Source organism: Aquarana catesbeiana, linkage group LG03 (genome assembly GCF_042186555.1).
Source record: "Aquarana catesbeiana isolate 2022-GZ linkage group LG03, ASM4218655v1, whole genome shotgun sequence".
In the NCBI taxonomy this organism is placed as follows: Eukaryota; Metazoa; Chordata; class Amphibia; order Anura; family Ranidae; genus Aquarana; species Aquarana catesbeiana.
In genome coordinates this window covers 22,161,540-22,172,010 of record NC_133326.1, presented here as the reverse complement: position 1 = coordinate 22,172,010, position 10,471 = coordinate 22,161,540, and the positions used below count along the sequence as shown (strand labels likewise).

At 49.2% G+C, this 10,471-nt stretch overlaps 1 protein-coding gene across 1 annotated transcript in view; it reads left to right on the top strand.

The window, feature by feature from the left end:
• The first annotated feature begins 330 nt into the window (after positions 1 to 330).
• Positions 331 to 10,471, top strand: part of LRRC28 (leucine rich repeat containing 28) — an 88,429-nt gene continuing 78,288 nt past the window's right edge. The window contains exon 1 of the mRNA XM_073618387.1: positions 331 to 473. The gene's annotated coding sequence lies outside the window, so the exon portion shown is untranslated. The remainder of the gene's footprint in view (positions 474 to 10,471) is intronic.

Below are 10,471 nucleotides of genomic sequence, written 5' to 3'. Positions count from 1 at the left end.
CCTAGTACCACTGTGTACAGCCCCCGTGCATTGTGGGAGTTGTAGTTTACACAGAACTGCTAGTGACTGAGGACCGCAGGAAGCCGCCTCCAACCAATGACTGACTACACACAGCTCAGACCCGGGAGGCGTGTCCCACACTGCTTTGTTCCCCTCACTAATGTTAGACTCTCTCTCTGATTCTATCCAATGAGAGGCGCCTGCAAGAAAAAACGTACTGATGCCCAGCCAATGGGGAGCGTGCAGAGCTACAAACAGGTATTCTGGCAAGCGGCGTCGCATGCGTAGTCACGCCCATTTTGCGTTCTAAGTCTAAGCAATCGGCATTCGCTACATCCCTTAGGGCCAATCAGGATGAGAGGACGTCCTCCATGGCCAATCAGGATGAGGGTACATCCCCAAGGGGCCAATCAGGATGAGGGTTTCATGGCTGCAGCTGGTTTATCAGTGTGGAGTTCAGGAGCAGTGAGGAGGTGAGTGAAGCGGGAGAGGGGGACACCTACCGCTCCCCTCATCACACGGTGTGACTGGGAGAAGGGTCACGTGATACACCCGCAACTGGCAGTCCAACTGAGAGGATCCGCCATCCATGTTATCCTGAAGTGTTGCCGGATTTAGAGGGATACTCCATGTCCTGCAACCTCCCCCTCCCTCATTCCTCCCTCCTGTAGCTCAATCCTCTCCCCATCCCTCAATCCTCCAACTGTCCCTCATTCACCCTCAGTCCCCCCCCCCCACCTGTAGCTCAGCCCTCCCCCATTCCTCCAAATGCCCCTCATTCCTCATTCATCTTCACCCCCCACCTACTTGTCCTCCATTTCCTCTCACCTGTCCCTTATTTATCCCCAACCTGCCCCTCAATCCTCTTCCCCTCCCCCATTACCCCCCTCTATTCCTCCAACTGCCCCTCATTCACCCTCAGCCCCCCCCCCCCCCCAACTCAACCTTCCCCGGTCCTCTCTCCCCTCCCCCGTCCCTCTTCTCATTCCGTTCCATCCCCCTCCCCCTACCAGTAGCTCAACCGTCCCCCCATCCCCCATTCCTCTCTTACCCTCATCCCCCCCACCAGTAGCTCAGTCCCCTCGTTCCTTCACCTGGTTCCTCATCCCCCCCCCCTCCATCCCTCATCATTTCTCCTGTCCCCACATCTGTCCTTCATTCATCCCCCCCCCCCCCCCAATCTCCTTGTCCCTCTCTCTTATCACCCCCCAAGTCCCCTTTTAATTCCCTCCACCACTGACCACCAATGTGGGGGGGAGGGGGTCAGTAATACTGACACCTGTGCTGGTTATTAATGTGTCCACTGACATCCATGCTGGGGGTTATTAATGTGTCCTCTGAGACTAATGCTGGGGGTTATTAATGCGTCCTCTGAGACTAATGCTGGGGGTTATTAATGGGACCTCTAAGACCAATGCTGGGGGTTATTAATGCGTCCTCTGAGACCAATGCTGGGGGTTATTAATGCGTCCTCTGAGACCAATGCTGGGGGTTATTAATGCGTCCTCTGAGACTAATGCTGGGGGTTATTAATGCGTCCTCTGAGACCAATGCTGGGGGTTATTAATGCGTCCTCTGAGACCAATGCTGGGGGTTATTAATGCGTCCTCTGAGACCAATGCTGGGGGTTATTAATGCGTCCTCTGAGACCAATGCTGGGGGTTATTAATGCGTCCTCTGAGACCAATGCTGGGGGTTATTAATGCGTCCTCTGAGACCAATGCTGGGGGTTATTAATGCGTCCTCTGAGACCAATGCTGGGGGTTATTAATGCGTCCTCTGAGACCAATGCTGGGGGTTATTAATGTGTCCTCTGAGACCAATGCTGGGGGTTATTAATGTGTCCTCTGAGACCAATGCTGGGGGTTATTAATGGGTCCACTGAGACCAATGCTGGGGGTTATTAATGTGTCCTCTGAGACCAATGGGGGGGTTATTAATGCGTCCTCTGAGACCAATGCTGGGGGTTATTAATGCGTCCTCTGAGACCAATGCTGGGGGTTATTAATGCGTCCTCTGAGACCAATGCTGGGGGTTATTAATGTGTCCTCTGAGACCAATGCTGGGGGTTGTTAATGTGTCCTCTGAGACCAATGCTGGGGGTTGTTAATGTGTCCTCTGAGACCAATGCTGGGGGTTATTAATGCGTCCTCTGAGACCAATGCTGGGGTTGTTAATGTGTCCTCTGAGACCAATGCTGGGGGTTATTAATGCGTCCTCTGAGACCAATGCTGGGGTTATTAATGCGTCCTCTGAGACCAATGCTGGGGGTTGTTAATGTGTCCTCTGAGACCAATGCTGGGGGTTATTAATGCGTCCTCTGAGACCAATGCTGGGGGTTATTAATGCGTCCCTCTGAGACCAATGCTGGGGGTTATTAATGCGTCCTCTGAGACCAATGCTGGGGGTTATTAATGTGTCCTCTGAGACCAATGGGGGGGGGGGGGGTTATTAATGTGTCCTCTGAGACCAATGCTGGGGGTTATTAATGCGTCCTCTGAGACCAATGCTGGGGGTTATTTAGGTATCCACTGACATCCATGCTGGGGGCTATTAATGCGTCCTCTGACATCAAAGCTGGGTGTAAATCTTGTGTCCGGGAAGGAGGGGGGTGCGATTTAGCATCTTCCCATTGGGCGCTGACGGACCTTATCCCACCACTTGCTGTGAGAAATACAAAGGCTGCCAATACTGACCTCTTCTTCTGCGATTGTCAGTCACTGTTATAAGGATCCAATGACTGCTGTCCAAGTCTCTGACCAATAAGATTGGACGTTGTGACTTCACTCTGATGCATTGTTTACTTTTTCTGAGCAAGTGACTAAAATGTATTGAAGTCACCAGGATTACAGCCAGGGACACGGCATTTTTACAAGGAGGGGAGCATTTGAAGCTCATTTCATTCTGTCTTATCGGCTTTCTTTGGTTTTTTTTTTTTTTCTGCTGTGTGCAATGTAAGTGCACTGTGTTGGGAAGGCTCTTTAAAGTGGTAGTAAACTGTAATGCCCCCGTACACGCGATGGGACTTTCCGACAACAAAACCGTGGAATTGTGTTCGAAGGTTGTTGGCTCCAACTTGCATACACACGGCCACACAAATGTTGGCCAACAATTACGAACGTGGGAACGCGGTGACGTACAAGACGTACGACGAGCCAAGAAAAAGGAAGTTCAATAGCCAGTGCGGCTCCTTCTGCTTGATTCCGAGCATGTGTGAATTTTTGTGCGACGGACTTGTGTACACACGATCGGAAATTCCGACAACAACGTTTTGTTGGAGGAAAATTTGAGAACCTGCTATCAAACATTTGTTGGCAGAAATTTCCGGCAACAAATGTTCGATGGAGCATACACACGGTCGGACTTTCAGCCAACAAGCTCACATCCAACATTTTGTTGTCGAAAAATCCAATTGTGTGCTCCCGATCACTACTTGCGATCCCTAAGCCGTTAGTAACTGTGCCGGGAGCACACAGGGGACACGCTCGGCACGGTTGTATTTACACCAATTCATGCAAATATGCGGCCGCTCTGCGCCAAGGCCCGTCCACCCGAGTGCCCACGAATCTGCATCCAGCCAGCACCAAGGGGTAAAAAGGCAAGTCTGCCTTTATGTGGTGCACATTATGTCTTTGGGTGGCACAGTGGTGTAGTGGGTAGCACTCTTGCCTCGCAGTAAGAAGGGTCGCTGGTTCAAAATCCCAACCACAACACTACCTGCCTGGAGTTTGCATGTTCTCCCTGTGCCTGCGTGGGTTTCCTCCGGGTACTCCGGTTTCCTCCCACACTCCAAGGGACATGCTGGTAGGTTAATTGGATCCTGTCTAAATTGTCTCTAGTATGTATGAATGTGAGTTAGGGACCTTAGATTGTAAGCTCCTGGAGGGCAGGGACTGATGTGAATGTACAATGTATATGTAAAGTGCTGCGTAAATTGACGGCGCTATATAAGTACCTGAAATAAATAAATAACCTGCGGGAGGCCCGGATAGTATCATTTTTTAAGACTTTATTACCTCTTTAAATGTTACTTTTGCATACAAACGGCTTACTAGAGCCCTTCTCACTAATTTACATTTTCGGTGCTGAACATTATGAATATCATTTGGATTGCAAAATACCTTTTTAGGAAATTTAAACAATGAACTGAGGAAAGTCACATTTTCTTGTATTACCGCCGTGTGTCATGATCATCCCGTCCTGCAGAGCTGTAGAAGAATGGAATGTGTTACCTGGAATGCTTTTTTTGGAGTCCTTTTGCTTTCAAAATAAGAAACATTCTTTTATCAGGAGCGCATTACCACATTTAAAGTGGTTGTAAACCTCCGACATGAAATGTGAACAAAGCACATCCCTCTATAGTGTGTACTTGTCTCAGCCCAGAGAACTAAGTGTCATTTCTGTGCGCTGCTTCCTTCCTTTGCTATCAGCATGAGTCACTTCTGACAAGTTTTTCTGACACCAAAAGAAAAAAGGTGACAGGAGAAGGAGCTCCAACACAGCCTAAGATTGACATCCTCAGCTCTGTTCCTGTGTGCTGTGTGAAGAGGGTGTGTCCCTGCAACCTTCCCCACCCACCTGTCCCTCATTCCACCCCTTCCCCCACACCCACGTGGCCCTCATCCTCCTGCCCCGCCCACCTGTCCCTCATTCCTCCTGCCCCGCCCACCTGTCTCTCATTCCTCCTGCCCCGCCCACCTGTCTCTCATTCCTCCTGTCCCTCGTTCCTCCTGACCCACCCACCTGTCCCTCGTTCTTCCTGCCCCACCCACCTGTACCTCATTTCTCCTCCCCCACCCATCTGTCCCTCATTCCATCCCTTCCCCCACACTCACATGGCCCTCATCCTCCTGCCCTACCCACCTGTCCCTCGTTCCTCCTCCCCACCCATCTGTCCCTCGTTCCATCCCTTCCCCCACACCCCACGTGACCCTCATCCTTCTCCCCCGCCCACCTGTCCCTCGTTCCTCCTGCCCCACCCACCTGTCCCTCGTTCCTCCTGCCCCACCCACCTGTCCCTCGTTCCTCCTCCCCCACCCATCTATCCCTCGTTCCATCCCTTCCCCCACACCCACGTGGCCCTCATCCTTCTCCCCCGCCCACCTGTCCCTCGTTCCTCCTGCCCCACCCATCTATCCCTCATTCCATCCCTTCCCCCACACCCACGTGGCCCTCATCCTTCTCCCCCGCCCACTGTCCCTCGTTCCTCCTGCCCCACCCACCTGTCCCTCGTTCCTCCTGCCCCCACCCACCTGTCCCTCGTTCCTCCTGCCCCACCCCACCTGTCCCTCGTTCCTCCTGCCCCACCCACCTGTCCCTCGTTCCTCCTCCCCCACCCACCTGTCCCTCGTTCTCCTCCCCCACCCACCTGTCCCTCGTTCCTCCTCCCCCACCCATCTATCCCTCATTCCATCCCTTCCCCCACACCCACGTGGCCCTCATCCTCCTCCCCCGTCCACCTGTCCTTCGTTCCTCCTCCCCCGCCCACCTGTCCCTCATTCCTCCCCCGCCCATCTATCCCTCATTCCATCCCTTCCCCCACACCCATGTGGCCCTCATCCTCCTCCCCGCCCACCTGTCCCTCATTCCTCCACCCCGCCCACCTGTCCCTCATTCCTCCTCATCCTCCACCTACCTGTCCCTCATTTACCCCACACACACAAACGCATTCCCTCCTTCTCCGTCCCCCCCACCTATCCCTCATAGAGTGATTGACAGCCTCAGCTCTCTTGCTGTGTGAAGGGGGTGTGTCCCTTCCCTCCAATCAGCTCTCAAGAGTTCCTTCTTTTTTTTTTTTTCTGACAGCTCAGACAAGCTTTATACATTTTGGACTTTGAAAAGCTATTGAGAAGACTGCAGATAAACAGCTACAACCTATGTAGGACGATTTGTTTTGCCTCTGTGTATCCCCTGAGGCCAGTCACTTCGCTGGGTTTATGGAAGGGTTTACAACCACTTTAACCACTTCTGGACCGGCTCACGCTGATATACGTCGGCACATTGAGAGGATATCGTTGGCAGCAGCTAGCTACCATAACCCGGTCTCCTCTTCTTCAGTGAGGAGTCCAGTTTAAGATAAAAGTGGTCTCTGCGGCGGATTCGCCGCAAGATCACTTTTATCAGCGGCAGGAGAGGGCCCTTCCTGCTGCACTCCGGTGCCCTCCGCCGGCAGCGGCGGAGGCGATCGCGTCCTGTCCCTTGTGTGGTATGGAGACGAGTGAGGGGAAGATGGCCCCCACCTGGCTTCATACCATTGCAGGGTGGAAGCGACATCAAAATGTCGCTTCCGCCCATGGCTCTTAAAGGGACCTATTTTTTTTTTTTTTTTTTTTTTTCAAATGCCAATTTTTAAATTTTATTTTATTTTTTTATTTTTTTTTTTTTAATTGCATTTTAGTGTAAATATGAGATCTGAGGACTTTTTGACCCCAGATCTCATATTTAAGAGGTCCTGTCATGCATTTTTCTATTACAAGGGATGTTTACATTCCTTGTAATAGGAAAAAAAGTGACGCAAATTATTATTATTTTTTTTTAAAGAACAGTGTAAAAATAAAACAAGAATTTTTTTTTTTTTTTTTTTTTTTAACACGCCACATCCCGCCGAGTTTGCGTGCAGAAGCAATCGCATTCGTGAGTAGCGCCCACATATGAAAATGGTGTTCAAACCACACGTGAGGTATCGCCGCGGACGTTAGAGCAAGAGTAATAATTCTAGACCTCCTCTGTAACGCAAAACATGCAACCTGTAGAATTTTTTAAATGTCACCTATGGAGATTTTTAAGGGTAAAAGTTTGTCGCCATTCCACGAGCGGGCGCAATTTTGAAGCGTAGGTCTGGGCCAGACTGCTGTTTGAAGCTAAACAGTGGAGAGTGAACAAGTCTTGCTTTTTGACTGCTGGTGATTGCTGGGTTGCATTTTTAGGTTTTTTTGGGCTTTTCCTTGTAGCTTTTTAACACTTTTTTTCTTACACTTTTTAAACAGCATTTTTTTTTTTCTTTGCTTCCTTCAGCCTACAAATTAAGGGGAGTGGTTAATTGATCACAGGTGCTTGAGGCCTATATCACTTTGTGCAGAACTCATTGTGAGCCTGCTCATCTGAGTCTGCTGGAACCTAAGTGGAACTGGTCTAAGTGGTGAATTAAAAACCAGAGTTTAAAACAGGAGGTTATAACAGGGGTCATAGTACCTGTGTAGTGTGAGTACCTGAGTGTTGTCTGAGTAGTGTGTGCGCGCGTAGGTTTGCAGGTGCACGTAGTTCTGCGAGTGCGCATAGATCTGCGTGTGCGCAGAGTTCTGTGTGTAGGTCTGTGCGTGCTAGTAGTTCTGCGAGTACCTGTCTATTGTCTTGTTGAGTATTAGTGTCAGGAAGCTAGTTATTAGGTAATTTGGACAGGGTATAATTCCCAATCCTCCTTTAATTTAATAGGTACGATGCCCGGCGGGTGTGGAGAGGCGACTCGTTGTACATCTTGCGGCATGCGCTCCTTGATCATCTGATCGAGGGTGAATACTGCTGTGCAAAATGTAAGTGCATTGTTTCCCTAGAAGCCCAGGTTCTGAATCTGGGGAAGCAACTGTCAGCACTGAGAAGTCCCTCCATACTAAAGGAGAGCCAGGAACATACACAGCAGGGGCCAGCACAGAGTTGGGTGGAGACAAAGAGGTGCAGGCACTAGCAAAGAGTAGATGGGTGACAGGAAGGGTAGAGGGGGAAGTGCCAGGGAGTTCGATCCAGGGCTGGACATCCCAATAAGTACGCTTCATTGAGTGACATTGGTGAAACCAGTCAGGGACCAGCACTGCTGGAGCTGAGGGACTCTCCTAGCTGCCGGGGGAAGAACTGCTCCAGTGAGAGTGGGGGGAAAGGAAAGACAGATTCTGGTGGTAGGGGACTCAATTCTTAGGACAGAGAGGGAAATCTGTGACAAAGACCTGAAGCGCCGAACAGTATGTTGTCTACCGGGCGCTCAGTTTTGCATATCACGGATCTGGCGGACAGATTACTGGGAGGGGCTGGGGAAGACCCAGCTGTCATGGTGCACGTTGGCAGCAATTACAAAGTGAGAGGCAGATGGAGCGTCCTAAAGAACAATTTTAGGGGCTTAGGAGCTAAATTGAGGAAAAGGACCTCCAAGGTAGTATTCTCAGGAATACTACCGGTACATCGAGCCACACCAGAAGGGCAGAGGGAGTTTAGGGAAGTAAAGAAGTGGCTGAAGAGCTGGTGTAGTAAGGAGGGGTTTGGGTTCCCGGAGGACTGGGCTGACTTCTCAGTCGATAACCAGTACTATAGAAGGGATGGACTGCACCTAAATGAGGAGGGTGCAGATCATCTGGGAATAAAGATGGCCAAAAAGTTAGAGGGGTTTTTAAACTAGGCGATGGGGGGAGGGTCCAGAGGTAGAGATAGTCAACGGAAAACATATTCCAGAGGGTAGTATTGAGGGCATTAGTGGTAGGTTGACCAAAGCACATAAACCCAAAGTAAGTATTAGTAGCAAGTCCTAGTTGCAATCTCGGAACACCCAATAAGAGGATAATATGCGCCCGGTCTAAACTACGTGGCATGTTCACCAATGCCAGGAGCCTGGCAGACAAGATGGGTGAACTAGAGATAATGTTGTACGAGGAGGATTTGGATTTTGTGGGAATTTCAGAGACCTGGTTCAACAGCTCTCATGATTGGCTGGCAAACATTCAGGAGTATACCCTTAAGGATAGAGAGGGTAAAAAAGGGGGAGGGGTATGCTATAGATCAAGAATAATGTACAAGTGAATGTGAGAGATGACATCACTAAGGGAGCTTGGATGAGGTGGAATCCTTATGGTTAGAGCTCCAAAGGATGAAGCTAAGCGGAAAATAATACTGGGAGTATGCTATAGGCCCCCTAACCTGAGGGAGGAAGGGGAGACAGATCTCCTATCACAATTTGGATTAGCAGCAAGGAAGGAAGTGTTATCATAATGGGGGATTTTAACTATCCAGACATAGACTGGGCGTATTCATTTAAGGCTCGCCAGTTCCTAATGTCTTGCAGGACAATTTTATGGGTCAGATGGTAGACGCACCAACTAGAAATAAAGCGTTACTGGATCTACTGATTACAACAATACAGACCTGATCACGGATGTGGAAATACGGGGCAATTTAGGTAACAGCGATCACAGGTCAATTGGCTTTGGTATAAATCACACAAATAGGAAACGTAAGGGGAATACAAAGACACTGAATTTCAAAAGAGCCAACTTCCCTAAACTACGAGCCTTGCTAGAAGGCATAAATTGGGATAAAATCTTAGGAACAAAGAATACTGAGGAGAGATGGGTTTGCTTTAAGAGCATATTAAATAAGGGCATTAGCCATTGCATCCATTGGGTAAAAAAATTTACAAGAGACAAAAGTCCTGGATGGCTTAACTCCAGTGTAAAAATGCATATAAAAGCTAAGGAGATGGCATAGACGAGCAAAAAAATCCCTAGAAATTCTTTAAGTATGTGAACAGTAAACAAGGAGGAGAGACCATATTGGCCCCATAAAGAATGAGGAAGGACATCTGGTTACAAAGGATGGGGATATGACGAAGGTATTGAATTTCTTCTTCTCCTCAGTCTTCACGAGGGAATCTGGGGGCTTCAGTAACCAAAACCGCAGTGTTTATCCTCATGACACATCACAGGAAGCACCTCCATGGTTAACAGAGGACAGAATTAAAATTAGACTTGGGAAACTTAACATTAATAAATCACCAGGACCAGATGGCTTGCATCCGAGGGTACTTAGGGAACTCAGTCAAGTAATTGCCAGACCATTGTTCCTAATTTTTACTGACAGTCTACTGACTGGAATGGTACCAGCTGATTGGAGAAAAGCCAATGTAGCACCAATATTTGAAAAAGGGCCCAAAATACTAGGGGTGCGCATCTTCACTGGCCTCACGATTCAATTCGATTATGATTATCAAGTCAACGAATTCGATTCGATTCCGCGATGCATCACGATTACAGTGCAAGTCCGCAGGTGCTCATGGTTTTCATCAAAAAAAATTAAAGTAGTCAGGAGAACTCCATTTTTTTTTTTTTATTCTATCTGTTCTTTGTTCTTAAGAAAAAAAGAGACGGCAGAGGAGCTCCAGGCTCTCTTCCAAAATACTAAAGGAGATGGTCAGAGCCTGCGGACATGCTACAGGAGATGATCAGAGACTGCAGACCTGCTACAGGAGATGATCAGAGACTGCAGACAGACCTGCTACAGGAGATGATCAGAGACTGCAGACAGACCTGCTACAGGAGATGATCAGAGACTGCAGACAGACCTGCTACAGGAGATGATCAGAGACTGCAGACCTGCTACAGGAGATGATCAGAGACTGCAGACCTGCTACAGGAGATGATCAGAGACTGCAGACCTGCTACAGGAGATGATCAGAGACTGCAGACTACAGGAGATGATCAGAGACTGCAGACAG